Raw genomic sequence first — 26,875 nt, forward strand, 5'->3', positions numbered from 1 at the left:
CCAGGTATCTATTATTCCAGATATAAACCAACTGAACCTCTCGATTAGATTCCAGCCTGTAGCTCACTCCCAGGTATCTATTATTCTATATATAAACCATCCGTTATTCTATATATAAACCAACTGAACCTCTCGATTAGATTCCAGCCTGTAGCTCACTCCCAGGTATCTATTATTCTATATATAAACCATCTGAACCCTTCGATTAGATTCCAGCCTGTAACTCACTCCCAGGTATCTATTATTCTATATATAAACCATCTGAACCCCTCGATTAGATTCCAGCCTGTAACTCACTCCCAGGTATCTATTATTCTATATATAAACCATCTGAACCTCTCGATTAGATTCCAGCCTGTAGCTCACTCCCAGGTATCTATTATTCTATATATAAACCATCTGAACCCTTCGATTAGATTCCAGCCTGTAACTCACTCCCAGGTATCTATTATTCTATATATAAACCATCTGAACCTCTCGATTAGATTCCAGCCTGTAACTCACTCCCAGGTATCTATTATTCTATATATAAACAATCTGAACCTCTCAATTATATTCCAGCCTGTAACTCACTCCCAGGTATCTATTATTCTATATATAAACAATCTGATCCCCTCGATTAGATTCCAGCCTGTAACTTATCCTTTGGGGTCTCGTACATTTTATTATATATTATTTTATGTGTTTTATGAATTAAGTTTTTTGGAATGTATTTGTTTGAGAATGAGACTGTTGGTGCCCTCCATGCCCTCGATACCCAGTGACACTTGTATAAGGTTGTTACAACTATCTCTGATGTCATTTGCAAGTTTGTTGAAAAATAGTTTGCATTTAATTATCAGGAAATTAGACATCCAGTTAATACTATAAATTGACTAATTGATTTACTTTGATTAGCATAAGCCCAAATGCAGCACAAAATAAAAGGATTTTAAAGTTAACTTCAAACATTTAGAATTAGCAAAATTTACAATTGCAGGAACTGCTTTTTCTCCATTTGCCTGATGATGGCGCTGCTAGTGGGGCAGAAATTGAGAGTTTTTGTTGAAGTAACAGTGACTTGTCAGATAATTGTTATCTTCAAAAAATTTTAAGCTACATTTTTCTGTCATTTTCCTCCCTCTTTTGGGCCCTGTCCCACGGCCCCCCCCCCCCCCCCCCACAACTTTCCTCCTTTACAGACACACATTCCGGCTAACCTCTCTGCCTTATACCAAAGATTAACTCCTTGGAGATTCTCACAACGACATAAGAACATAAGAAATAGGAGCAGGAGTAGGCCATACGGCCCCTCGAGCCTGCTCTGCCATTCAATCAGATCATGGCTGATCTTCAATCTCAACTCCACTTTCCCGCCCAATCCCCATATCCCTTGATTCCCCTAGAGTCCAAAAATCTATCTAGCTCAGCCTTGAATATATTCAGTGACTCAGCATCCACAGCCCTCTGGGGTAGAGAATTCCAAAGATTCAAAACCCTCTGCATGAAGAAATTCCTCCTCATCTCAGTCTTGAATGGCCGACCCCATATCCTGAGACTATGCCCCCTAGTTCTAGACTCTCTAGCCAGGGGAAACAATCTCTCAGCATCTACCCTGTCAAGCCCCCTCAGAATCTTATATGTTTCAATGAGATCATCTTTCATTCATCTAAACTCCAGAGAGAATAGGCCCATTCTACTCAACCTCTCCCCATAGGACAACCCAGGAATTAATCCAGTGAACTTTCGTTGTACCGCCTCCAAGGCAAGTATATCCTTCCTTAGATTGAAGGAGACCAAAACTGTACACAGTACTCCAGTTCAGGTCTCACTAAAGCCCTGTACAACTGTTGTAAGACTTCCTTACTCTTGTCCTCCAACCCCCTTGCAATAAAGGCCATCATGCCATTTGCTTTCCTAATTGCCTGCTGTGTGTTTCTTGTACGAGGACACCCAAGTCTCTCTGAACACATCAATAGTGGGGAAAATGCTAGAGTCCATTATAAAAGATGTGATAACAGAACACTTGGAGAGCATTAACGGGATTGGACAAAGTCAGCATGGGTTTATGAAAGGGAAATCATGCTTAACAAATCTACTGGAGTTTTTTGAGGATGTAACCAGTAGAATAGATGGGGGAGAACCAGTGGATGTGGTGTACTTGGATTTTCAGAAGGCTTTTGATAAGGTCCCACACGAGGTTAGTGTGCAAAATTAAAGCACATGGGATTGGGGAGAATATTCTGGCATGAATTGAGAATTGGTTGACAGACAGGGAACAGAGAGTAGGGATAAACGGGTCTTTTTCCGGGTGGCAGGCAGTGACTAGTGGGGTACCGCAGGGATGAGTGTTTGGGCCCCAGCTATTCACAATATATATCAATGATTTGGATGAGGGAACTAAATGTAACATTTCCAAGTTTGCAGATGATACAAAGCTGGGGTGGAATGTGAGCTGTGAGGAGGATGCAAAGAGGCTCCAATGTGATTTAGACAAGTTGGGTGAGTGGGCAAGAACATGGCAGATGCAGTATAACGTGGATAAATGTGAGGTTATCCACTTTGGTTGTAAAAACAGAAATGCCGATTATTATCTGAATGGTGATAGATTGGGAAAAGGGGAGGTGCAACGAGACCTGGGTGTCCTTGTACACCAGTCGCTGAAAGCGAGCATTCAGATGCAGCAAGCAGTTAGGAAGGCGAATGGTATGTTGGCCTTCATTGCAAGAGGATTTGAGTACAGGAACAGGGATGTCTTACTGCTGTTATACAGGGCCTTGGTGAGACCACATCTGGAGTATTGTGTGCAGTTTTGAACATAGGAACAGGAGTAGGCCATTCAGCCCCTCGTGCCTGCTCCGCCATTTGATTAGATCATGGCTGATCTGTGATCTAACTCCATATACCTGCCTTTGGCCCATATCCCTTAATACCTTTGGTTGCCAAAAAGCTATCTATCTCAGATTTAAATTTAGCAATTGAGCTAGCATCAATTGCCGTTTGCAGAAGAGAGTTCCAAACTTCTAGCACCTTTTGTGTGTAGAAATGTTTTCTAATCTCGCTCCTGAAAGGTCTGGCTCTAATTTTTAGACTGTGCCTCCCTACTCCTAGAATCTCCAACCAGCAGAAATAGTTTCTCTCCATTCACTCTATCTGTTCCCCTTAATATCTTATAAACTTCGATCAGATCACCCCTTAACCTTTGAAACTCTAGAGAATACAACCCCAATTTGTGCAATCTCTCCTCGTAACTTAACCCTTGAAGTCTGGGTATCATTCTAGTAAACCAACGTTGCACTCCCTCCAAGGCCAATATGTCCTTCCGAAGGTGCGGTGCCCAGAACTGCTCACAGTACTCCAAGTGCGGTCTAACCAGGGTTTTGTATAGCTGCAGCATAACTTCTGCCCCCTTGTACTCCAGTCCTCTAGATATAAAGGCCAGCATTCCATTAGCCTTATTGATTATTTTCTGCACCTCTTCATGACACTTCAATGATCTATGTACCTGAACCCCTAAGTCCCTTTGGACATCCACTGTTTTTAACTTTTTACCATTTAGAAAGTACCCTGTTCTATCCTTTTTTGATCCAAAGTGGATGACCTCACATTTGTCTACATTGAGTTCCATTTGCCACAATTTTGCCCATTCACCTAATCTATTAATATCGCTTTGTAATTTTATGTTTTTATCTACACTGCTTACAATGCCACCAATCTTTGTGTCATCGGCAAACTTAGATATGAGACTTTCTTTGCCTTCATCTAAGTCGTTAATAAATATTGTGAATAATTGAGGCCCCAAGACAGATCCCTGCGGGACTCCACTAGTCACATCCTGCCAATGTGAGTACCTTCCCATTATCCCTACTCTCTGTCGCCTTTCACTCAGCCAACTTCCTAATCAAGTCCATACTTTTCCCTCGATTCCATGGGCTTCTATCGTAGCTAACAGTCTCTTATGTGGGACCTTATCAAATGCCTTCTGGAAGTCCATATAAATAACATCCATTGACATTCCCCTGACCACTACTTTAGTCACCTCTTCAAAAAATTCAATCAGGTTTGTCAGACACGACCTACCTTTCACAAATCCATGCTGGCTCTCTCTAATTAACTGAAAATTCTCGAGGTGTTCAGTCACCCTATCCTTAATTATAGACTCCAGCATTTTCCCCACAACAGATGTTAGGCTAACTGGTCTATAATTCCCTGGTTTCCCTCTCTCTCCTTTCTTAAAAAGTGGAGTGATATGTGCAATTTTCCAATCTAGAGGGACAGTTCCTGAATCTAGAGAACTTTGAAAGATTATAGTTAGGGCATCCGCAATGTGCTCACCTACTTCCTTTAAAACCCTGGGATGGAAACCGTCTGGTCCTAGGGATTTGTCACTCTTTAGTGCTATTATTTTCTTCATTACTGTTGCTTTACTTATGGTCTCCTTATCTGAGGAAGGATGTCCTTGCCATGGAGGGAGTGCAACGAAGGTTTACCAGACTGATTCCTGGGATGGCAGGACTGACGTATGAGGAGAGATTGGGTCGACTAGGCCCATATTCACTAGAGTTTAGAAGAATGAGAGGTGATCTCATTGAAACATATAAAATTCCAACAGGACCAGACAGACTAGATGCAGGGAGGATGTTCCTGATGGCTGGGGAGTCCAGAATCAGGGGTCACAGTCTCAGGATACGGGGTATGCCATTTAGAACCAAGGTGAGAAGAAATTTCTTCACTCAGAGGGTGGTGAACCTGTGGAATTCTCTACCACAGAAGGCAGTGGAGGCCAAGTCATTAGATGTATTCAAGAAGGAGATAGATATATTTCTTAATGCTAAAGGGATCAAGGGATTTGGGGAAAAAGCTGGAACAGGGAACTGAGTTAGACGATCAGCCACGATCATTTTGAATGGTGGAGCAGGCCCGAAGGGCCAAATGGCCTACTCTTGCTCCTATTTTCTATGTTTCTATGTTTTAACACCAACATTTAATAGTTTCTCACCATTTATAAAATATTCTGTTTTTCTATTCTTCCTACCAAAATGAATAACCTCACATCTCCCCACATTATACTCCATCTGCCAGCTTCTTGCCCACTCACTTAAACTTTCTATATCCCTTTGCAGACTCTTTGTGTCCTCCTCACAGCTTACTTTCCCACCTAGATTTGTATCGTCAGCAAACTTGGATACATTGCACTCGGTCCCTTCATCTAAGTCATTAATATAGATTGTAAATAGCTGAGGCCCAAGCACCGATCCTTGCGGCACTCCACTAGTTACAGCCTGCCAACCTGAAAATGACCTGTTTATCCCTACTCTCTGTTTTCTGTCCTTTAACCAATCCTCTATCCATGCTAATATATTATCCATGCTAATATATTACCCACAACCCCATGAACCCTTACCTTGTGTAACACCATTTTATGTGGCACCTTATCGAATGCCTTTTGAAAATCCAAATATACTACATCCACCGGTTCCCCTTTATCTACCCTGCTTGTTACATCCTCAAAAAACTCTAATAAATTTGTCAAACATGATTTCCCTTTCATAAAACCATGTTGACTCTGCCTAATCATATTACGACCCTAGTTGACTTGCTCTTGTGCGTGTTTTTAACTTTAAGTGTTTTTAAAATTGAATTCTCTCAGATGAGCGGAGGGAGAATCTCACATCTCTGGCTGCCACCTTCCTCTAACAAATGGTCTGAGCTGGGAGCTCATATTTGTAGAGCAAGGGAAGGGGAGAGGATGCGATCAGCTTTGCACCACTGGCTCGAGGGAATGTATTGGTACTGGATGGCACGGAAACATACAGACACTAGTTAGGGAACTGTGAGCCTGGGAGCTGTCACTGGGAACCCAGATACAAATGGGCTTGTAATTCAGTTTAACTTAGAAAAATAACAAGATAAAACTGCAAATCTGAAATAATAAAAAAAAGTACTGGAAATACTCAGTGGGCCAGTCAGTATCTGTGAAAGGAGAACACCCATTCATGTTTTGAGTGTGTACCCTTCCTCAGAACTGTGAACAACCCTTCATTAACTTGGCAAATGGTGTGTGACTGTAACCGTAGTACATCATCCCTCTCTGTCCTCCGCCATCTCTCTGTGGCATTTGACACTGTCAACCACACCGTTCTCCTCCAACGCCTCTCTTCTGTTGTCCATCTCTGTGTGACTACCCTTGCTTGGTCCCTCTCTTGCCTATCTAAATGCACCCAAAACATCTCTAGCAAAAGCTTCTCTTCCCACCCACGCACTGTCACCTTTGGCGTCCCACAGTGATCCATCCTTGGGCATCCCCTCAATCTCATCTACACGTTGTCCTTGGTAACATCAGCCACACGGGGTTAGCTTCCATATTTACACCAATGATACCGTGCTCTGCTTCATTTAACCTCCCTCCTTCATATGACCTCTTCATGCTGTCGGACTGCTTGTTCAGCATCTAATCCTGAACAAGTCACAGCTGAGCATTGGGAAGATCAAAGCCACTATCTTCGGCCCCCACCACAAACTCATGTCCCCTTGCCACTGATTCCATCCCCCTTCCCCAACCACTGTCTCAGGCTGAACCTCGGCATCCTGTTCGACCCTGAGCTGGGTTTTGGACCCCAAATCCTCTCCATCGCAAAGACCGCCTACTTTGACATCTATAACATCGCCTACCTCTCCCATCCCCACCTCAGCACCCCTGTCGCTGAAACTCTGATACATGCCTTTGGTATCTCCAGATTTGATTAATCCAATGTTCTCCTGCCTGGCCTCCCATCCGCCACCCTCCCTAAATTCCAACTTGTTCAAAAATCCGCTGCCCTTCTCCTGTCCCATACTAAGTCCCACTTATGACCCCTGTCCTCACTATCCTACACTGGCTCCCTATCCTCAGGACGTCTCAAAGCACTTTACAGCCAATTAAGTACTTTTGAAGTGTAGTCTTTGTTGTAATGTAGGAAATGTGGCAGCCAATTTGCGCACGGCAAGGTCTCACGAGCAGCAATATGATAATGACCAGATGATCTGTTTTCGGTGTTGGTTGAGGGATAAATATTGGCCTGGACACCGAGGAGAACTCCCAAAGAGAGTGAGATCTTCTGCATAAACGGGGCTTCACACTGGAGGTGTTTCCACCTGAGCTTTGATTTCATGTGCAGAAATAAATAACGAGAATAGACGGAAGGAACGGGATCCGTTGTGTTTTTTCCTGGCACCCAGGTGTTGAGTGGGAGGAAATGAGTTTACAAAAGTTATGTCGACACTGTTAATCCTTCATGGTGGACATTGTCACGCCTCAGCGACTGGGAGTGTTAGGCGTTGATGTCGACCATGGCAGCCACTGTTAGTCCATCATTTCTGCCCAAAAATGTAATGAAGTGACCCAATGAACAACACGGTTACTGTAGATTCCCTGAGGTGATTTCAAAGCTCCAGTGTCCTCTGTGGATTAAGCCGGTGATTTATAGACACTGTGCTTTTGTATGAAACCGTCTGAACCCCTCAACTAGATTAAAATTCTTGAGCATCCTTTCCTTCCTTTCTCCCTCCGCCATGCCCTGCATCGTCAGATCCGAAGGAAGAGCGAGTTGTTGCTGATATCTTCATTTTGAAAGTTATGATTTCCGAGCCTTCACCCATCCCTGAACCTCCAAGCTCACAACACTCTGCACTTTCACCCCTATTTTCTGGCCACCCAAGCTCTCCTCTCCTCCAAGAGACCTACCACCTGCTCCTTTGAATTCTCCATGACCATTTAACTACCCCTCCTTGACGTATTGCTTGTTGACATCCTCCATTGCTCCCTCTCCTCAGCATTGTTCCTCCAGTCTTCTAAACTGCTGGAATCATTCTTCCCTGCTTAAGATTCTGACACTCTTCCCCTCTGTCTTCCAACTGCCGTCTAATCTTCCCTTCCTCTCTCTCACTGCCACCCCTCCCTTTGCTCCCTCTTCGAGTTCCTTCAGCCTAGTGTCTGTCCTGCCCGGAGCCGAAGACTGCTGGTCAAAATCTCCAGTAGTTACAGTGTGTGGCTGTGGCACTTTGTTCCTTTCCGACTTCTCCTCGATCTCCCTGCCACCTTCGATTTAGTCCAGCACCACTTCTTGGTGGTGCTGCCTCGTGATGGTTCCACTCCCACCTGTCTCAATGTCGTCAGCGCATTTGCAATGTTTTCTTATCCCTTTCCTGCATAGTTACCTCCGGCGTTCCCCAAGGCTGCTCCTTGGACCTCCTCTTATTCCTTATCTACATGCTGCCTCCTGGTGATATTATCCATAAGTAGGGAGCCAGCTTCCATATGTAAGCCGATGGGCCCCAGTTTTACCTGCCCGCCATCTAGCTTGACTCCATTATTGCCGCGGCGCTCTACATAAGAACATAAGAAATAAGAGCAGGAGTAGGCCATACGGCCCCTCAAGCCTGGTCTGCCATTCAATCAGATCATGGCTGATCTTCTACCTCAACTCCACTTTCCCGCCCGATTCCCATATCCCTTGATTCCCCTAGTGTCCAAAAATCTATCGATCTCAGTTTTGAATAACCAATGTCTGAGCATCCACAGCCCTCTGGGCTAAAGAATTCTCAAGATTCACAACCCTCTGAGTGAAGAAATTTTTCCTCATCTCAGTCCTAAATGGCCGCCCTCTTATCCTGAGACTATGACCCCTAGTTCTAGACTCTCCAGATCAGGGAAACTGCCTCTCAGCATCTACCCTGTCAAGCCCATTGTAAACGGTGTCCAATTTTTTTTTGATGACGCTCCTGTGAAGTGCCTGGGGTGTTAAGGCGCTATATAAATGCAAGTTGGTATTGTCATAAACTGCTACATGTTGCTACATTACTCTCCACACTCAGTAATAACTCACTCACGGGTGTCCATTTAATAATGCATCATGCATCTTTTAGGGGAGGGGCCAGGGATAAAAGCCATGTGTCATATTTCCAGCAGTGATGCTGCACTCAAATATATATATTTTTCATTAATACATATTGCATCTTCTCGATAAAGGATTTGCCAAATTCTTTTATATAGAGATGGAGCCCCTTTGTAAAATAGACCAATTTCAATTGCAAGTCTATTTTTTTAACCATCCAAGGTAAAATGCAACACAACACACAATCAGCAACATTGCTTGCAGCACAGGAAGGAAGTCTGAGGGCAGGTGTTGGGAGGGTTACGGTGCCTCTGGATATCTCCGAGACCGGGCTCCCTGCTTGCCGCCACTCTGCGCCACCTCGCTGGTCCCAGTCCCCCTCTGTTTGATGGTTGATGATGATTTATTGATTCCATACAACAATAGCACAATGTGTACTGCTCAGTCCAGCACTGTTGTGCCTTCTCTGCAAAAACACCACGTTTAGCACTTTGCTACGCGACCAGTGAATGCAATCCTTTGTAAGTGGCCCGCAGGGAATTAATATTTTCCTTGTCCGGGAGAATAGGTACACCTTGGCACCGCCTTGTACTGCAAATTGTGATGTAGAAGTTGTTATTCTATTTTCACTTTTTTTTAATAACCTCAATCCCAAGGTTAACACAGTTATCAAAATTGAAAAGAGTTGGAGAGAAAATGGGACAAATTAAGACGCAGGCGGTTTCGTGATGTCAAGCTTGAGTTTCAAAGATCTGTAGACTGTATAAGGAAAGGAGGACTGAGGGAGGTGAAGAGTTCCACAGTTTGAAGTCCTGTGGAAAGTAGGCGGTCTTGCGATGAGTCTTGATTTCCACGCAGTGAAGATGTACGTAGGAGGAAAGTGTGTGTAGGAACGGGTATTTGGAGTTCAGGAGAAGCAAGAGAGGGAACGTCCAGAGGGATGATGTGCTTAAAATGAATCAAAAGCAAAATGCTGCAGATGCTGGAAATCTGAAATAAAAACAGAAAATACTGGAAATACTCAGCAAGTCGGTTTTTAAGCAAGTATAGAGCCAGGGAAAGCGGGAGGGGAGAGGAAAGAACAAAAGGGAAGGTCTGTGATAGGGTGGGGGGCAGGAGTGATTAAATGACAAAAGGGATGATGGTGCGAGGCAAGGAGGGTGGTAATGGGACAAGAAAAGAAACAAAAGATGGGTCTATAGGAACTGTAAATGGTAACAGCAGAACCATTACCAGCACCTGCTGCCTGAAAACATGGGAGCAGTGGTTATGATCTGAAGTTATTGAAATCAATGTTGAGTCCGGAAGGTTGTAAAGTGCCCAATCAAAAAATGAGGTGCTGTTCCTCAAGCTTCCATTGGGCTTCGTTGGAACAGTGTAAGAGGCCGCTTAAAATGAAAAAAGTCTGCAATGGGGAGGGAGGGAGCGACGGACCGACCGACCGACCGGGTGAAGGAGTAACCTAGAGCGCACACCGATGGGATGAAAGGTACCTCTTTCCATTGACGTTAAGGTGTCCACATGAAATGGGCTTGGCTAGTCCGAAGCAATTCCGTAATGAGCATGGGTGCAGAATACCAGACCGTCTGTAATTCGGCACTCGATTGGCAAGCCTGGACAAGAATGACAAAAGGGAAGGCGAGATTACATTGAGAAGGCATGGTTCGGTGATGTCAAGTTTGAGTCGTAAAAGCTAGATTGTGGGAGGAAGGGAAGGAGGTGGGAGTGGGAGGGGCAAGAGGTGAAGAAGTACAGTTTTGAGTTCCTGGAAAAGAATGAGTTAGAGTAGGACACCAGATGATATCTGGATCTCATCACAGTGAGGATGCAGGGTGGAAGGGCATGTAGAATGGTGCATTTGAGAGAGGAAAGTTCAGAGGTGTAATGACCATAAGAGAAACAAAATTGGAGTGCTTCAGCTACATTTTCAGCTTCAAAGCCCAGAGAGAAACTAAGTCTCAGGTTCTGTTACACCACAAGTGCCAGGCTTAATGGAGAATTTCAGTTCACTAGAATCAATTAAAACGCTGTCAGACCGTGGCACCCTTTAAAGTTCTATTGCACTCTTGAACTAAGGTATGATTTCCCAATAAATATCACTAATGTATGGTGTCTGCAAAGGGACCGCAGGGCACTGGACAAGCCCTCCATCTGACAGCATGCAGAGATTAACCAGGGATTCAATTCTCATGCATTGTATCAGGAATTGGAGTAAATCATTTTGTGATGTAGTCGCGGTTACCACTAATGACCACTTTATTTTTGCTGTGTGGAATCTCGGGAGCTTGTGCAGCAGGGACTAACAGCCAAAGAGCAACATTATTTATTTTTTTAAGTAGTCTGCAGATCTTTAATCTGACCCTTTAAGCTGCACTTCCATTTCTCCCCATGGGTTGTACACCAGTCAATAATTCCCTTGGCAGCTGTCACCCTTTGCAGCTTCCTGTTAGGTAGAAGCTGAAGTGCTTTGCAATATCACTGATTTCAGAGAAGATTGTGCTTGAGGAATTGTGAATGCAGGTTAGCGTTGAATGTTAACAGATACCGAACAATGAAGGCTGATTCAATTCAGTCCATTATTGGGTTTATTTGGTCCTCGTTGGGTTTATTTGACCCTCATTGTTGGGTTTATTTGGCGCTCATTGTTGGGTTTATTTGGCCCTCATTGTTGGGTTTATTTGGCCCTCATTGTTGGGTTTATTTGGCCCTCATTGTTGGGTTTATTTGGCCCTCATTGTTGGGTTTATTTGGTCCTCATTGTTGGGTTTATTTGGCCTTCATTGTTGGGTTTATTTGGCCCTCATTGTTGGGTTTATTTGGCCCTCATTGTTGGGTTTATTTGGCCCTCATTGTTGGGTTTATTTGGCCCTCATTGTTGGGTTTATTTGGCCCTCATTGTTGGGTTTATTTGGCCCTCATTGTTGAACTCATGCACTGTGGAGAGGCAGCAAGCAGAGGGCTATTGCTTTCCTCGAGGAACTTCTTGAAGGGGCTGGTCCTGGGCCTCTCATTTATGTACCTCCCCAAGGCATTGCTGGAAGTTTGGGAGCAGGCGCTATTCTTAGCTGGCAATGGTCCTTAGTTTGGGGAAACCCAAAGCAAGAAAGAACTTGTATTTGCATAAGAACATGAGAAATAGGAGCAGGAGTAGGCCATACGGCCCCTCGAGCCTGCTCCGCCTTCATTAAGATCATGGCTGATCTTCAACCTCAACTCCACTTTCCTGCCCGATCCCCGTATCCCTTGACCTCAGGACATCTCAAAGCGCTTTACTGCCAACGAAGTACTTTTTGAAATGCAGTCACTGTTAAAGAAAGGTGACAGGAAGTAAATGCCTCCAGAATGAATGAATTTGACGGTCAAAATCGTTTTCGTGCTGTCCTGCACTTGCAATGTTGTTCAGTAGAAGCATATCAGCAGGGAGATATTAAAGATACACCTGCGTATCCCCATCAATATTGGAATTAAGGCAAGTCACCGGCTCCACTGAAGTATGGTGTCAGAGACTGGAACTATGTCCGGTACTTTGACCCGAATCTTGCCAGTTCTTGACGAACTCTGAACCCCAATGTTGCGTTTATGTTGCAGAACTGCTTCAAGAGAAAGGGTTTTGTACTGCCCTGGAGCAATAGTCAAACAGCTGGGCACGTGCATTTGTTTGAAAGTGGCAATTTGATGGCTATCGGACTCCTACCCTCACCTCTACTGTTTTTTTCATAAAATATACTTTATTCATAAAATTTGCAGCAATACGTACAATACAGTTGTCATCACATTCCAAACGTACACAATACAGATTATACAATTTGCAGGTTACGTCAAGTGCAGTTCAATGAAAACATTGTTCATAATTATGGTTCATGACACTCTGGGGTGCCTCATCGCATTACACTCAATACAGATTATTGATTACAGATTCATTACAGGTACATTACAGATTCATTACAGGTACATTACATCAATTTGAATTTTACATTCTGCCCGGGGTGGGGGGGGGGTTTCCCTGATGGAAGCCCCTCGGTATACAATGGCGGGAAGGCTCTAAATGGTTGTCTTTCCCTACAGAGCCTTTGTGGTGGCCGCACCCAGCTTCAGTGCGTCCCTGAGCACGTAGTCCTGGACCTTAGAATGTGCCAGTCTGCAACACTCGGTCGAGGACAGCTCCTTGCACTGGAAGACCAGCAAGTTTCGGGCAGACCAAAGGGCGTCTTTCACCGAGTTGATGGTCTTCCAGCAGCAGTCGATGTCCGTCTCGGTGTGCGTCCTCGGGAACAGCCCGTAGAGCACAGAGTCCTGTGTTACGGAACTGCTCGGGATGAACCTGGACAGATACCACTGCATCTCTCTCCAGACCATCCTTGCAAAGGCACATTCCAGAAGGAGATGGGTGACGGTCTCGTCTCCACCGCTGCCTCCTCGGGGACAGCGCGCGGTGGCGCTGAGAGTCCGGGAGTGCTTGAAGGATCTGACGGGAAGGGCCCTTCTCACCACCAGCCAAGCTATGTGTTGGTGTTTGTTTGAAAGCTCTGGCGATGAGGCGTTCTGCCAAATGACATTGACAGTCTGCTCGGGGAACCAAACGACAGGATCCATCATCTCCTTTTCCCGCAGGGTCGCGAGGACGTTACGTGCGGACCACTTACTGATCGCCTTGTGGTCGAAAGTGTTTTTTTGCATAAACTTTTTGACGAAGGACAGGTGGGGCGGAACGGTCCAACTGGACGGAGCATTCCTTGGAGGCGTGGCCAGGCCCATCCTTCGCAACACTGGGGACAGGTAGAACCTCAGCATGTAGTGACACTTTGTGTTTGCGTACCACGCAAAGCTTGATGCAGCCGCACACAAAAGTGGCCATCAGGATGAGGGCCACATTGGGCACGCCTTTCCCCCCGCGGACACGGTCCATTTTTGATCTCCAGACGAAGTGGAAGATGGCTCGGGTGACTGTTGTGGCGTATGAGCGAGGTATGGGCCAGACCTGCGCCACGTACAGCAACACCGAGAGCACCTCGCACCTGATGACCAGGTTTTTGCCCACGATCGAGAGGGATCGTCGATCCCACAGTCCCAGTTTCTGCTTCACCTTAGAAATACGCTCGTTCCAGTTCTTGGTGCATGCCCCGGCCCTCCCCGAACCAGATCCACAGCACCTTCAGGTAATCCGACCTGACGGTGAAGGGGACAAAGGATCGGTCGGTCCAGTTCCCAAAGAACATGGCCTCGCTCTTGGTACAATTTACCCTGGCCCCTGAGGCCAGTTCGAACTGGTCGCAGATGCTCATCAATCTGCGGACCGACAGCCGATCCGAGCCAAAAGACGGTGACGTCGTCCATGTACAGGGATGCCTTGACCTGAGTGCCTTCGCTGCCTGGGATCGTCACCCCTCTTATGCCCGCATCCCTCCCGATGGACTCGTCAAAGGGTTCGCTGCAGCACAAGAACAAGACGGAGGAGAAAGGACAGCCCTACCTGACTCCAGATTTGATCGGAAAGCTTTCTGATTCCCACCCGTTGATTGAAACGGCGCTACTGATGTTTGTGTAGAGCAGTCGGATCCAATTGCGGATTCCCTCCCCAAATCCCATTTTGGAGAGCATGTACGTGTGGGATATTCTGTCAAAGGCCTTCTCCTGGTCCAGGCTGATCAGGCAGGTGTTCACCCCTCTGTCCTGTACGTAGGCGATCGTATCCTCGCCTCTAATGAGTAGGGAGGTGTTTGCACAGGTCAGTGATGGGAAAACTGCCTGTTCGTTGGCCTGTAAGGGTAGGCTGTACGTTTTGCCCATCCGTAGACAAATGGTGACACTGGAAGGATCACGAACTGTGCTGCTGCGATTGGAGGCGCTGGTGAGAGCCAACTCATCAGGTGGGTCAGGAGGCCTCCAGAAGGACTAATACTTATATAGTAATTATATCGCGCCTTATCACATCAAAACCTCTGGAAGCGCTTTGCATAAGTTACTTTTGAAGTGCAGCGCCTGTTGTAGTGTAGGAAAACATGGCAGCCATTTTGCACGCAGCAAGATCCCACAAACAGCTATGACCGGTTAATCTGTTTTTTTTTGGCGGTTTTGCTCGAGGGGGAATATCGGCCAAGACACCGGGAGATGTCCCTGATTTTCTTTGACCTTTCCCTCCCCCCGCTGCCCGCCCCCCCATCATTAGAACATATGTTACTTCTACATTCCCTTAATTGTAATTTGCACAAGCCCTGTTATCCGTGAGTCGGTTCCTGACGTTTATGCCATTAAATCTGTTTTCTGTAGCCTGGCGACAGACTCGTAGACAGATGGGTTTAAAAAAAAAAGCCCAGACTAGGGAAAATCGAGTTAGCAGCATGAAATACGGGGAGCTAGCTCACGGACTTTGGGCATTCCAGAATCCACACTAAAAAGAGAAGAACGTAAAAGCAGTGATAAGTTGGGGAGCGCTGCTCAGTCCTGTTCTCACCAGAGGTTGTAAAAGAGCTTCGACACAGTTTAAAGTGGACGATCAGATTATGCTCCAATACAATCAGGTGCTAATTGGCCGTTGTCCACCCGTGGTGCCAGCAGCCTAACACTGCGGCGCTGCCCAATAGTCTGTAATAGATAGAATTGGTTGCCTGATGAGTCGGTTTTATAATTCCTGCCGGTGGTAATGGCTTTGTTGATCATTTTAAACTCGTCAGAAAGGTATTAGCGGTTGGCCTCGTCTCTGTACCGTTTTTGCAATGAACAGACGAAGCAGAAGTTGTGTGACGGTAGACAGCAGCAGTCCGCGTGGCAGATGCTGTTTCAGAATTATCGGAAGGGCCGAGCCGTGCTGTGAGGGGTCGCTGAACTCCAGTAAGAGCTGGGAATGGTGGACTTGAAGGAGGAACTTGCATTTATATAGCGCCTTTCACGACCTCAGGACGCCCCAAAGTGCTTTACATCCAATGAAGTACTTTTTGAAGTGTAAGGTAGGAAACACGGCAGCCGGTTTGTGCACAGCAAGATCCCACAAACAGCAATGTGATAATCATCGGATAATCTGTTTTTTTTTAGTGATGTTGGTTGAGAGATAAATATTGACTAGGACACCAGGAAGAACTCTTCGAAATAGTGCCATGCGATCTTTTACATCTGCCTGAGAGGGCAGGCAGGGCCTCGGTTTAATGTCTCATCTGAAAGACGGCACCTCCGACAGTGCAACACTCCCTCAGTACTGCGCTGGGAGTGTCAGCATAGATTATGCGTTCAAGTCTCTGGATTGCAGGGACAGTTTAATAAGTACTTACTTACGTGCTTACCGATTTTAAAAAGCTCTGCTGATTTCAGGCAAAGTTGGGATCTTCAAGTAGTTTCAATCAGCTGTTCGCACCTCGTTAAAGTGCGATTACCTTAGTGATGAGATTCTGAATGTAACTGCTAATAATTACCAGAGGCAGTTGCTAAGTGGACACTTCCTGTTTTCATAAAATATGTTGATTACAGTGCTTTTTGGATTTACTGCGTACATCTGGCAAATCGCGTTAACACCAACGCACCCACTATAAACGGCAGGGTCTGTAACCAAAGCATTAACCTCTTCTTCCCCTTCACAGATGTGACTGACTTTGCTGTGTGTTTCCAGCATGCTCTACATGTTTTTTTTTCCCCCGGATTTTCAGCAGTTGCTGTCATTTCCTTTTATCTCCATGTAAAAGCTCCTTTTTTTCATCCATAGGGCTGCATGTGTTGCATGAGGTTTTTGAAAGCATTCTTTCCTATTTGGTGATATTTCCTTGGCCCCAAAGACCATTTATGGCACCTCTTCACTTCACATGTGGCTCCGGGCCTCCTCCCGGGGCCCCGGTGCCTTCGCCTGCGGCGTTGGGTCTCCGCCTGTGCCCTGCCCAGATGTGCGAGTCGGTGCTGTTCCCTCTCCTTGCTTGCTTTACTGCCAAGTTGTGGAAACTAAATGAAAATATTGTGATGATTTGTGGGCTTGGCACCAGAAAAAATTCCCACGATAGCTGGTGGGATTGTTGTAAAAACCCCAACTGGTTCACTCAATATCCTTCAGGGAAGGGAACCTGCCACCACTACCTGGCCCGGTTTACTCCAGTCCCACGCTGCGCCATTGGCACTTAATGCCTTCTGAATTGGCTTTGCAAGCAGTTGCTGTAGATGGAGTTAGGTCGCAGATCAGCCATGATTGCATTGAATGGCAGTACAGGCTCGAGGGGCTGAATGGCCTACTCCTGCTCCTATCTTCCTATGTCAGTGGTTCAGGGAACAATCTCAGGGCAACCACGGATGGCCAATAAACGTGGCCTTGCCAGCGTCGCTCACATTCCTAGAACAGGCAAAAGAAGCAAGAGAGTGCAGTTAGGAGGCAGTTCTGCCCCACCTTACGTAGAGGAATTCAAACAGCCTCGATTAAAGTCGAACTATTGGTCCCATACGTTTATTTAACATTTTCACTTCCTGTGAAAAATGCCTGATCTCCACTTGGCAACTGTCTTCAGTGACATGGTTGAAATCAGGAGCTCACTCCCTGGTGAGATCACAGGTGCAGACTCATACGAACATACAAAATTGATGGGCAGGAAAAGACCAGCTGGTCCATCAAGCCTGCCCCCCACACCATGATGGCCAGAGTATCATGACTAAACACTTCCTCCCCCCTCCCCCTCCCCCCCCCCCCCCCCCCCCCCCCCCCGGCCATAGCCCTGTAGTCTCCTGGGAGAGGCAACAAAAAAATGCAAGGGAAAGCAAATTCTGGAAAATTCCTCTCCGACCCCCTCAGGCGATTGAAGGCAGCCCAGGAAATCACATGGACCAAGTGTCATCTATAAAGACACTTACCTTCTATATGATACGACCTCTGCCCCATCTCCTGTCCCCTCATCCTTTGGTGCAGCATGTTGTCTTCAAGCAATACCTTCATTTGGATGTGGCCCTGGACAGAAAGATATTGCGTAACTCTTTTCTATACTTTGCCCATCACCAGTAAGAGATAATAAAGACTTTCAGGGGTCTTAGTTGGCTGATGGATGAATCTCGTTACTTGTGAGGGCAGGTGAAATATCCCAACGTCAAGACTTGCCACACCGTTAAAAGTTAGTTTAGACCTAAAAAAACTCAGCGTACCTCGTTCTGTGTAGATTAGTCCGTTTCCAGCTGGGCAGTGCAGCAACTTCGCGCTGGTCCATTCATTTCACCGGCGGCTGCACTTCCCAGGCAGCTTTCGGAGGTGCAGTGCATCTGGTAGAGCAACTTCCGGATTCCTGCGTTTAACTACGCATGTGCGCTCGCCGGAAGTTGCTCTTCCATTTGCCCTGAAGTAACGATGAGCCCTGTCAGCATTGGCGTTATTTTAAGAGCAAATTTCGGGCCAATGTGTCGTAAACTATTGGGACTCGGGGGATGTTGTCTTGTGGGCAACAGTGGATATGTGAGGAAAGATAAATATTGCACATGTCACTCTGCTTTTTAAGAAAGGAGGGAGAGGGAAACCAGGGAATTATAGACCAGTTAGCTTAACATCTGTTGTGGGGAAATGCTGGAGTCTATAATCAAGGATAGGGTGACTGAACACCTCGAAAATTTTCAGTTAATCAGAGAGAGCCAGCATGGATTTGTGAAAGGTAGGTCGTGCCTGACAAACTTGATTGAATTTTTTGAAGAGGTGACTAAAGTAGTGGACAAGGGAATGTCAATGGATGTTATTTATATGGACTTCCAGAAGGCATTTGATAAGGTCCCACATAAGAGACAGTTAGCTAAGATAGAAGCCCATGGAAACGAGGGAAAAGTACGGATTTGGTTGGGAAGTTGGCTGAGCGAAAGGCGACAGAGAATAGGGATAATGGGAAGGTACTCACATTGGCAGGATGTGACTAGTGGTGTCCTGCAGGGATCTGTCTTGAGGCCTCAATTATTCACAATATTTATTAACGACTTAGATGAAAGCATAGAAAGTCTCATTTCTAAGTTTGCCGATGTCACACATATTGATGGCATTGTAAGCAGTGTAGATGAAAACATAAAATTACAAAGGGATATTGATAGATTAGGTGAATGGGCAAAACTGTGGCAAATTTGAGGTCATCCACTTTGGTCCAAAAAAGGATAGAACAGGGTACTTTCTAAATGGTAAAAAGTTAAAAACAGTGGATGTCCAAAGGGACTTAGGGGTTCAGGTACATAGATCTTTGAAGTGTCATGAACAGGTGCAGAAAATAATCAATAAGGCTAATGGAATGCTGGCCTTTATATCTAGAGGACTAGAGTACAAGGGGGCAGAAGTTATGCTGCAGCTATACAAAACCCTGGTTAGACCGCACCTGGAGTACTGTGAGCAGTTCTGGGCACCGCACCTTCAGAAGGACATATTGGCCTTGGAAGGAGTGCAGCGTAGGTTTACTAGAATGATACCCGGACTTCAAGGGTTAAGTTACGAGGAGAGATTACACAAATTGGAGTTGTATTCTCTGGAGTTTAGAAGGTGATCTGATCGAAGTTTATAAGATATTAAGGGGAATAGATAGGGTGGATAGAGAGAAACTATTTCTGCTGGTTGGGGATTCTAGGAGTAGGGGGCACAGTCTAAAAATTAGAGCCAGACCTTTCAGGAGTGAGATTAGAAAACACTTCTACACACAAAGGGTGGTAGAAGTTTGGAACTCTCTTCCGCAAACAGCAATTGATGCTAGCTCAATTGCTAATTTTAAATCTGAGATAGATAGCTTTTTGGCAACCAAAGGTATTAAACGATATGGGCCAAAGGCAGGTATATGGAGTTAGATCACAGATCAGCCATGATCTTATCAAATGGCGGAGCAGGCTCGAGGGGCTGAATGGCCTACTCCTATTCCTATGTTCCTATGTGGAGTTTTGCTTACCTTGGAATCCAGGAAGTGTTTTGTTTGGTTATCTTTGAAGATCAGGGATGTCACAGAATTTCATCTTGGGAAATGTAACTGGGTTGTGTGGGGTCCTGATGGAGTAGATTTTACCCCGTCTGTGGAAAGAATGGGTTTGACGGGCTTGTTCCATGCTTTCTTATGTTCTTTGATATGTGCAAATGATAATATTCCTTCACAACTATTTAAATCAAATTTGAACGTACTCGATTTCAGGACAGCCCCTCCCCACCCTCCCCCTAATACTGCGTCTGCTGCAGATCTGATCAAATTCTAGCAGAACTTGCACTGGACCATGAACCCATTCATCTGCTTTAATTCCCAATAGTGATTGCTTCAATGTGCTTGTCATCCAGTGTCTTCAATAGTGAGGCAGTTAGAAGAGGGTGTTATTAATTGCTTTGATGCCCAGTTCACACTTGGGTGGATTTCATTGGGCAGGTGATGTGTGGGTTTGCTAATGAAACAGCGGTCTCCATTCCTCATGTGGACTGAGAGGTGAGGGGGTGGGTGGGTGCGGAATGGTAAAAGGTGAAGGTCAATCAGCAGTTTATTCCACCCTCCCCCCCCCCCCCCCCCCCAGTTATACAAGAAATGCTATATTGATCGTGGCCGAACACATCAGACCAGTACCATTGTGATCATGCTGCGAATCAGATTCTTCTAATTACTTGGGAGGACAAAGCAGGGGAAAGGAGCCAAACATTGACTTTTAATATTTTCAAAGGTGATGGAATAAATCAAACCTTTATTTGGAGGATTAGAGAAGTTCCAGTGACCTCGTAGTGTACAGACGTTTGTGATTACAACAAGTTGAATTATTTTCTACTTCACACGATTTATGCTGCAGGGTCAATGCCCAATGCAGCTCCAGGCTCTTGCTGTGATAGACGGGGTGGATTTATGTTCAACTCCCACTTATTCATCTGTCCATCTGTCTGCGAACAGCCTCGTCCCATTCCTTATAAAGGTACATCTCAGTCAGTATCTGTCCCCGTCCTTTGTTCTGTGTTGATACGATATTCAGAGATTTCCTGCTGGGAAGAGACTGACTACGGATATGGGGAGAGGACAGGAATCGGCTTGGTCGTGATGCCCTATTTGGTTTTAAAGTCACAATGCAAAAGGTGCAGAATAGATTCACTAGGGTGTTACCAGGGATGAAGGCTTACAGTTCTAAAGACAGATGAGAGAAGTTAGAGCTTTTCCACTGAAGCTGAGAAGTCAAATGGGTGATCTGATAGAGATGCTTAAGATTATGAAGGGTTATGATAAGGCAACTAATGATAGACTGCTTCCAGTGGTCAGTGAGATGGTAACAAGAAGGCCCAAGTTTAAGATAACCACAAAAAAAAATTGAAGGATGATTTTTTTTAAACAATTCTTTACACAGAGGGTGGTTAGAATGTGGAATTCTAGCCCCCTGGCATTCACTGGCTCCAGGCTATCATAAGAAGGAAGAAAGGAAGAAGAAATCAAGACTTGCATTTATACAGTGCCTTTCACAACCTCAGGGCACCCAAATTGCTTTACAACCAGTGCTTCAAAATGCTTTGAAGCGTAGTCACTGTTGTAATGTAGGAAATGCGTTGCATGATTTGTGCACAGCAAGCTCCCACAAACAGTAATGTGATAATGACCAGATAATCTGTTTTAGTGATGTTGGTTGAGGAATAAATATTGGCCAGAACACCGGGGAGAACTCCCCTGCTCTTCTTCAAAATAGTGCCATGGGATATTTTATGTCCGCCTGAGAGGGCAGACGGGGCCTCATAGAATTACAGTGAGTTTACAGCACAGAAACAGACCATTCGGCCCAACTGGTCTATGCTGGTGTTTATGCTCCACACGAGCTCCACCCACACTCTTCATCTAACCCTATCAGCATATCCCTCTATTCCTTTCTCCCTCATGTGTTTATCCAGCTTCCCCTTAAATGCATTTATGCCAGTCGCTTCGACTACTCCATGTGGTAGTGAGTTCCACGTTCTAACCACTCTCTGGGTAAAGAAGTTTCTCCTGTGTTTTCTATTGGATTTATTAGTGACCATCTTATAATTGTGACTTTTCGTTTTGGTCTCCCCCACAAGTGAAAACATTTTCTCTACAGTCTACCCTATCAAACCCTTTCATAATCTTAATAATCATAATCTGGTCACCCTTCAGTCTTCTCTTTTCTAGAGAAAAGACCTCCAGCCTGTTCAGCCTTTCCTGATAAATATATCCTCTCAGTTCCGGTATCATCCTTGTGAATCTTTTAAAACCCCCAGATCCCTTTGCTCCACTATCCCATTCAGACTCTTATTATCCAAGCAGTATGTGGCCTCCTTATTCTTCCTGCCAAAATGCACCACCTCACGCTTATCTATATTCAAATTCATTTGCCAATTACTCGACCATTCCTCCTCGGTATTAACTACACCCCACAATTTGATGTCATCCGCAAATTTTGAAATTGTACTTCTGATTCCCGAGTTCAAATCATTCATGTAAATTGTGAACAACAGTGGTCCCAGCACCGATCCCTTTGGCACACCACTTCCCGCCTTTTGCCTATCTGAGTAGCAACCCTTAACCCCGACTCTCTGTTTTCTGTTTTGTAGCCAGCTTGTTATTCTTTCTGCTGCTTGTCCCCGACTTCACATGAGTCTACCATGGGGTGCCTCATCGAAGGTTTGAAAATCCAAATATATTACATCTACTACATTACCCTTGTATACTCTTTCTGATACTTCAAAGAATTAAGTAAGGTTGGTCAAGCATGACCTTCCCTTTTGAAATCTGTTCTTCATTATATTTTTGGTTTCTAGATGTTCTTCTATTATATCTTTGAGGAAAGATTCCAGTGTAGTTAACATTCTCTAAATTGAGAACAATTTAAAGGAGTAAACTCCTTAAAGGGAGTGGTAAGTAGTTTTTCTTTCCTTTTTTTTTCCCTTGACATTGTAGTTGTTGTTAAGCTAATTTAAGGGTTAAGTCATGGCAGGAGATCCCAGGGCCGTGTCATGTTCCTCTTGTGGGATGTGGGAATTCAGGGCTCCTTCCTGTATCCCTGATTCCTTCACCTGCGGGAAGTGTGTCCAGCTGCAGCTATTGTTTGACCGCTTGACGGCTCTGGAGCTGCGGATGGACTCACTTTGGAGCATCCGCGATGCTGAGAAAGTCGTGGATAGCACGTTCAGTGAGTTGGTCACACCGCAGATAAAAATTACTGAGGGAGATAGTGAATGGGTGACCAACAGACAGAGGAAGAGTAGGAAGGCAGTGCAGGGGTCCCCTGCGGTCATCTCCCTCCAAAACAGGTATACCGTTTTGGATACTGTTGGGGGAGATGGCTCACCAGGGGAAGGTGGCAGTGGCCAGGTTCATGGCACCGTGGCTGGCTCTGCTGCACAGGAGGGCAGGAAAAAGAGTGGCAGAGCTATAGTGATAGGGGACTCGATTGTAAGGGGAATAGACAGGCGTTTCTGCGGACGCAACCGAGACTCCAGGATGGTATGTTGCCTCCCTGGTGCAAGGGTCAAGGATGTCTCGGAGCGGCTGCAGGACATTCTGGAGGGGGAGGGTGAACAGCCAGTTGTCGTGGTGCATATAGGCACCAACGATATAGGTAAAAAACAGGATGAGGTCCTACAAGCTGAATTTAGGGAGTTAGGAGTTAAACTAAAGAGTAGGACCTCAAAGGTAGTAATCTCAGGATTGCTACCAGTGCCACGGGCTAGTCAGAGTAGGAATGACAGGATAGCTAAGATGAATACGTGGCTTGAGAGATGGTGCAAGAGGGAGGGATTCAAATTCCTGGGCCATTGGAACCGGTTCTGGGGGAGGTGGGACCAGTACAAATTGGACAGTCTGCATCTGGGCAGGACTGGAACCAATGTCCGAGGGGGAGTGTTTGCCAGTGCTGTTGGGGAGGGTTTAAACTAATGTGGCAGGGGGATGGGAACCGATGCAGGAAGTCAGTGGGAAATAAAGTGGTGACAGAACCAAAAGGCAGTAAGGGAGAGTGTACAGAACATGACCGGACAGATGGTCTGAGAAAGCAGGGCAAAGACCAAGGGAAGTCTAGATTAAACTGCATTTATTTCAATGCAAGAAGTCTGATGGGCAAGGCAGATGAACTCAGGGCATGGATGGGTACATGGGACTGGGATGTTATAGCTATTACTGAAACATGGCTAAGGGAGGGGCAGGACTGGCAGCTCAATGTTCCAGGGTACAGATGCTATAGGAAAGATAGAGCAGGAGGTAAGAGAGGAGGGGGAGTTGCGTTCTTGATTAGGGAGAACATCACGGCAGTAGTGAGAGGGGATATATCCGAGGGTTCGCCCACTGAGTCTATATGGGTAGAACTGAAAAATAAGAAGGGAGAGATCACTTTGATAGGATTGTACTACAGACCCCCAAATAGTCAACGGGAAATTGAGGAGCAAATATGTAAGGAGATTACAGACAGCTGCAAGAAAAATAGGGTGGTAATAGTAGGGGACTTTAACATTCCCAACATTAACTGGGACAGCCATAGCATTAGGGGCTTGGATGGAGAGAAATTTGTTGAGTGTATTCAGGAGGAATTTCTCATTCAGTATGTGGATGGCCCGACTAGAGAGGGGGCAAAACTTGACCTCCTCTTGGGAAATAAGGAAGGGCAGGTGACAGAAGTGTTAGTGAGGGATCACTTTGGGACCAGTGATCATAATTCCATTAGTTTTAAGATAGCTATGGAGAAGGATAGGTCTGGCCCAAAAGTTAAAATTCTAAATTGGGGAAAGGCCAATTTTGATGGTATTAGACAGGAACTTTCAGAAGTTGATTGGGAGAGTCTGTTGGCAGGCAAAGGGACGTCTGGTAAGTGGGAGGCTTTCAAAAGTGTGTTAACCAGGGTTCAGGGTAAGCACATTCCTTATAAAGTGAAGGGCAAGGCTGGTAGAAGTAGGGAACCTTGGATGACTCGGGAGATTGAGGCACTAGTCAAAAAGAAGAAGGAGGCATATGACATGCATAGGCAGCTGGGATCAAGTGGATCCCTTGAAGAGTATAGAGATTGCCGGAGTAGAGTTAAGAGAGAAATCAGGAGGGCAAAAAGGGGATATGAGATTGCTTTGGCAGATCAGGCAAAGGTGAATCCAAAGAGCTTCGACAAATACATAAAGGGCAAAAGGGTAACTAGGGAGAGAGTAGGGCCTCTTAAGGATCAACAAGGTCATCTATGTGCGGAACCACAAGAGATGGGTGAGATCCTGAATGAATATTTCACATCGGTATTTACGGTTGAGAAAGGCATGGATGTTAGGGAACTTGGGGAAATAAATAGTGATGTCTTGAGGAGTGTACATATTACAGAGAGGGAGGTGCTGGAAGTCTTAACGCGCATCAAGGTAGATAAATCTCCGGGACCTGATGAAATGTATCCCAGGACGTTATGGGAGGTTAGGGAGGAAATTGCGGGTCCCCTAGCAGAGATATTTGAATCATCCACCGCTACAGGTGAGGTGCCTGAAGATTGGAGGGTAGCAAATGTTGTGCCTTTGTTTAAGAAGGGCGGCAAGGAAAAGCCTGGGAATTACAGACCAGTGAGCCTGACATCTGTAGTGGGTAAGTTGTTAGAGGGTATTCTGAGGGACAGAATCTACAGGCATTTGGAGAGGCAGGGACTAATTAGGAACAGTCAGCATGGTTTTGTGAGAGGAAAATCATGTCTCACGAATTTGATTGAGTTTTTTGAAGATAGATGAGGGCTGTGCAGTAGACGTGGTCTACATGGACTTCAGCAAAGCATTTGACAAGGTACCGCATGGTAGGTTGTTACATAAGGTTAAATCTCATGGGATCCAAGGTGAGGTAGCCAATTGGATACAAAATTGGCTTGACGACAGAAGACAGAGGGTGGTTGTGGAGGGTTGTTTTTCAAACTGGATGCCTGTGTCCAGCGGTGTGCCTCAGGGATCGGTGCTGGGTCCGCTGTTATTTGTTATTTATATTAATGATTTGGATGAGAATTTAGGAGGCATGGTTAGTAAGTTTGCAGATGACACCAAGATTGGTGGCATTGTGGACAGTGAAGAAGGTTATCTAGGATTGCAACGGGATCTTGATAAATTGGGCCAGTGGGCCGATGAATGGCAGATGGAGTTTAATTTAGATAAATGTGAGGTGATGCATTTTGGTAGATCGAATCGGGCCAGGACATACTCCGTTAATGGTAGGGCGTTGGGGAGAGTTATAGAACAAAGAGATCTGGGAGTACAGATTCATAGCTCCTTGAAAGTGGAGTCACAGGTGGATAGGGTAGTGAAGAAGGCATTCAGCATGCTTGGTTTCATTGGTCAGAACATTGAATGCAGGAGTTGGGATGTCTTGTTGAAGTTGTACAGGGCATTGGTGAGGCCACACTTGGAGTACTGTGTACAGTTCTGGTCACCCTATTACAGAAAGGATATTATTAAACTAGAAAGAGTGCAGAAAAGATTTACTAGGATGCTACCGGGACTTGATGGTTTGACTTACAGGGAGAGGTTAGACAGACTGGGACTTTTTTCCCTGGAGAGCAGGAGGTTAAGGGGTGATCTTATCGAAGTCTATAAAATAATGAGGGGCATAGATAAGGTCGATAGTCAAAATCTTTTCCCAAAGGTAGGGGAGTCTATAACGAGGGGGCATAGATTTAAGGTGAGAGGGGAGAGATACAAAAGGGTCCAGAGGGGCAATTTTTTCACTCAAAGGGTGGTGAGTGTCTGGAACGAGCTGCCAGAGGCAGTAGTAGAGGCGGGTACAATTTTGTCTTTTAAAAAGCATTTGGACAGTTACATGGGTAAGATGGGTATGGAGGGATATGGGCCAAGTGCAGGCAATTGGGACTAGCTTAGTGGTATAAACTGGGCGACATGGACATGTTGGGCCGAAGGGCCTGTTTCCATGTTGTAACTTCTATGATTCTATGATTCTATTATTTTTCCTACCATCGACGTTAAGCGAATTGTTCCTTGGTTTAGCGTCTCATTTGAAAGACGGCACCTCTGACAGTGCAGCACTCCCTCAGTACTGCACGGGAGTATCAGCCTAGATTTTTGCTTAAATCTCTGGAGTGGGACTTGAACCCACAACTTGTTGATTTAGAGGCGAGAGTGCTACCTACTGAGCCACGGGGGT

At 45.5% G+C, this 26,875-nt stretch overlaps 1 protein-coding gene across 1 annotated transcript in view; it reads left to right on the forward strand.

Moving 5' to 3' along the window:
- The window catches only part of adck1 (aarF domain containing kinase 1), a 512,025-nt gene that overhangs the window by 38,173 nt on the left and 446,977 nt on the right, over positions 1-26,875 (forward strand). The gene's annotated exons all lie outside the window — the stretch shown is intronic.

This window comes from Heptranchias perlo, chromosome 10 (assembly GCF_035084215.1).
Source record: "Heptranchias perlo isolate sHepPer1 chromosome 10, sHepPer1.hap1, whole genome shotgun sequence".
Classification (NCBI taxonomy): Eukaryota; Metazoa; Chordata; class Chondrichthyes; order Hexanchiformes; family Hexanchidae; genus Heptranchias; species Heptranchias perlo.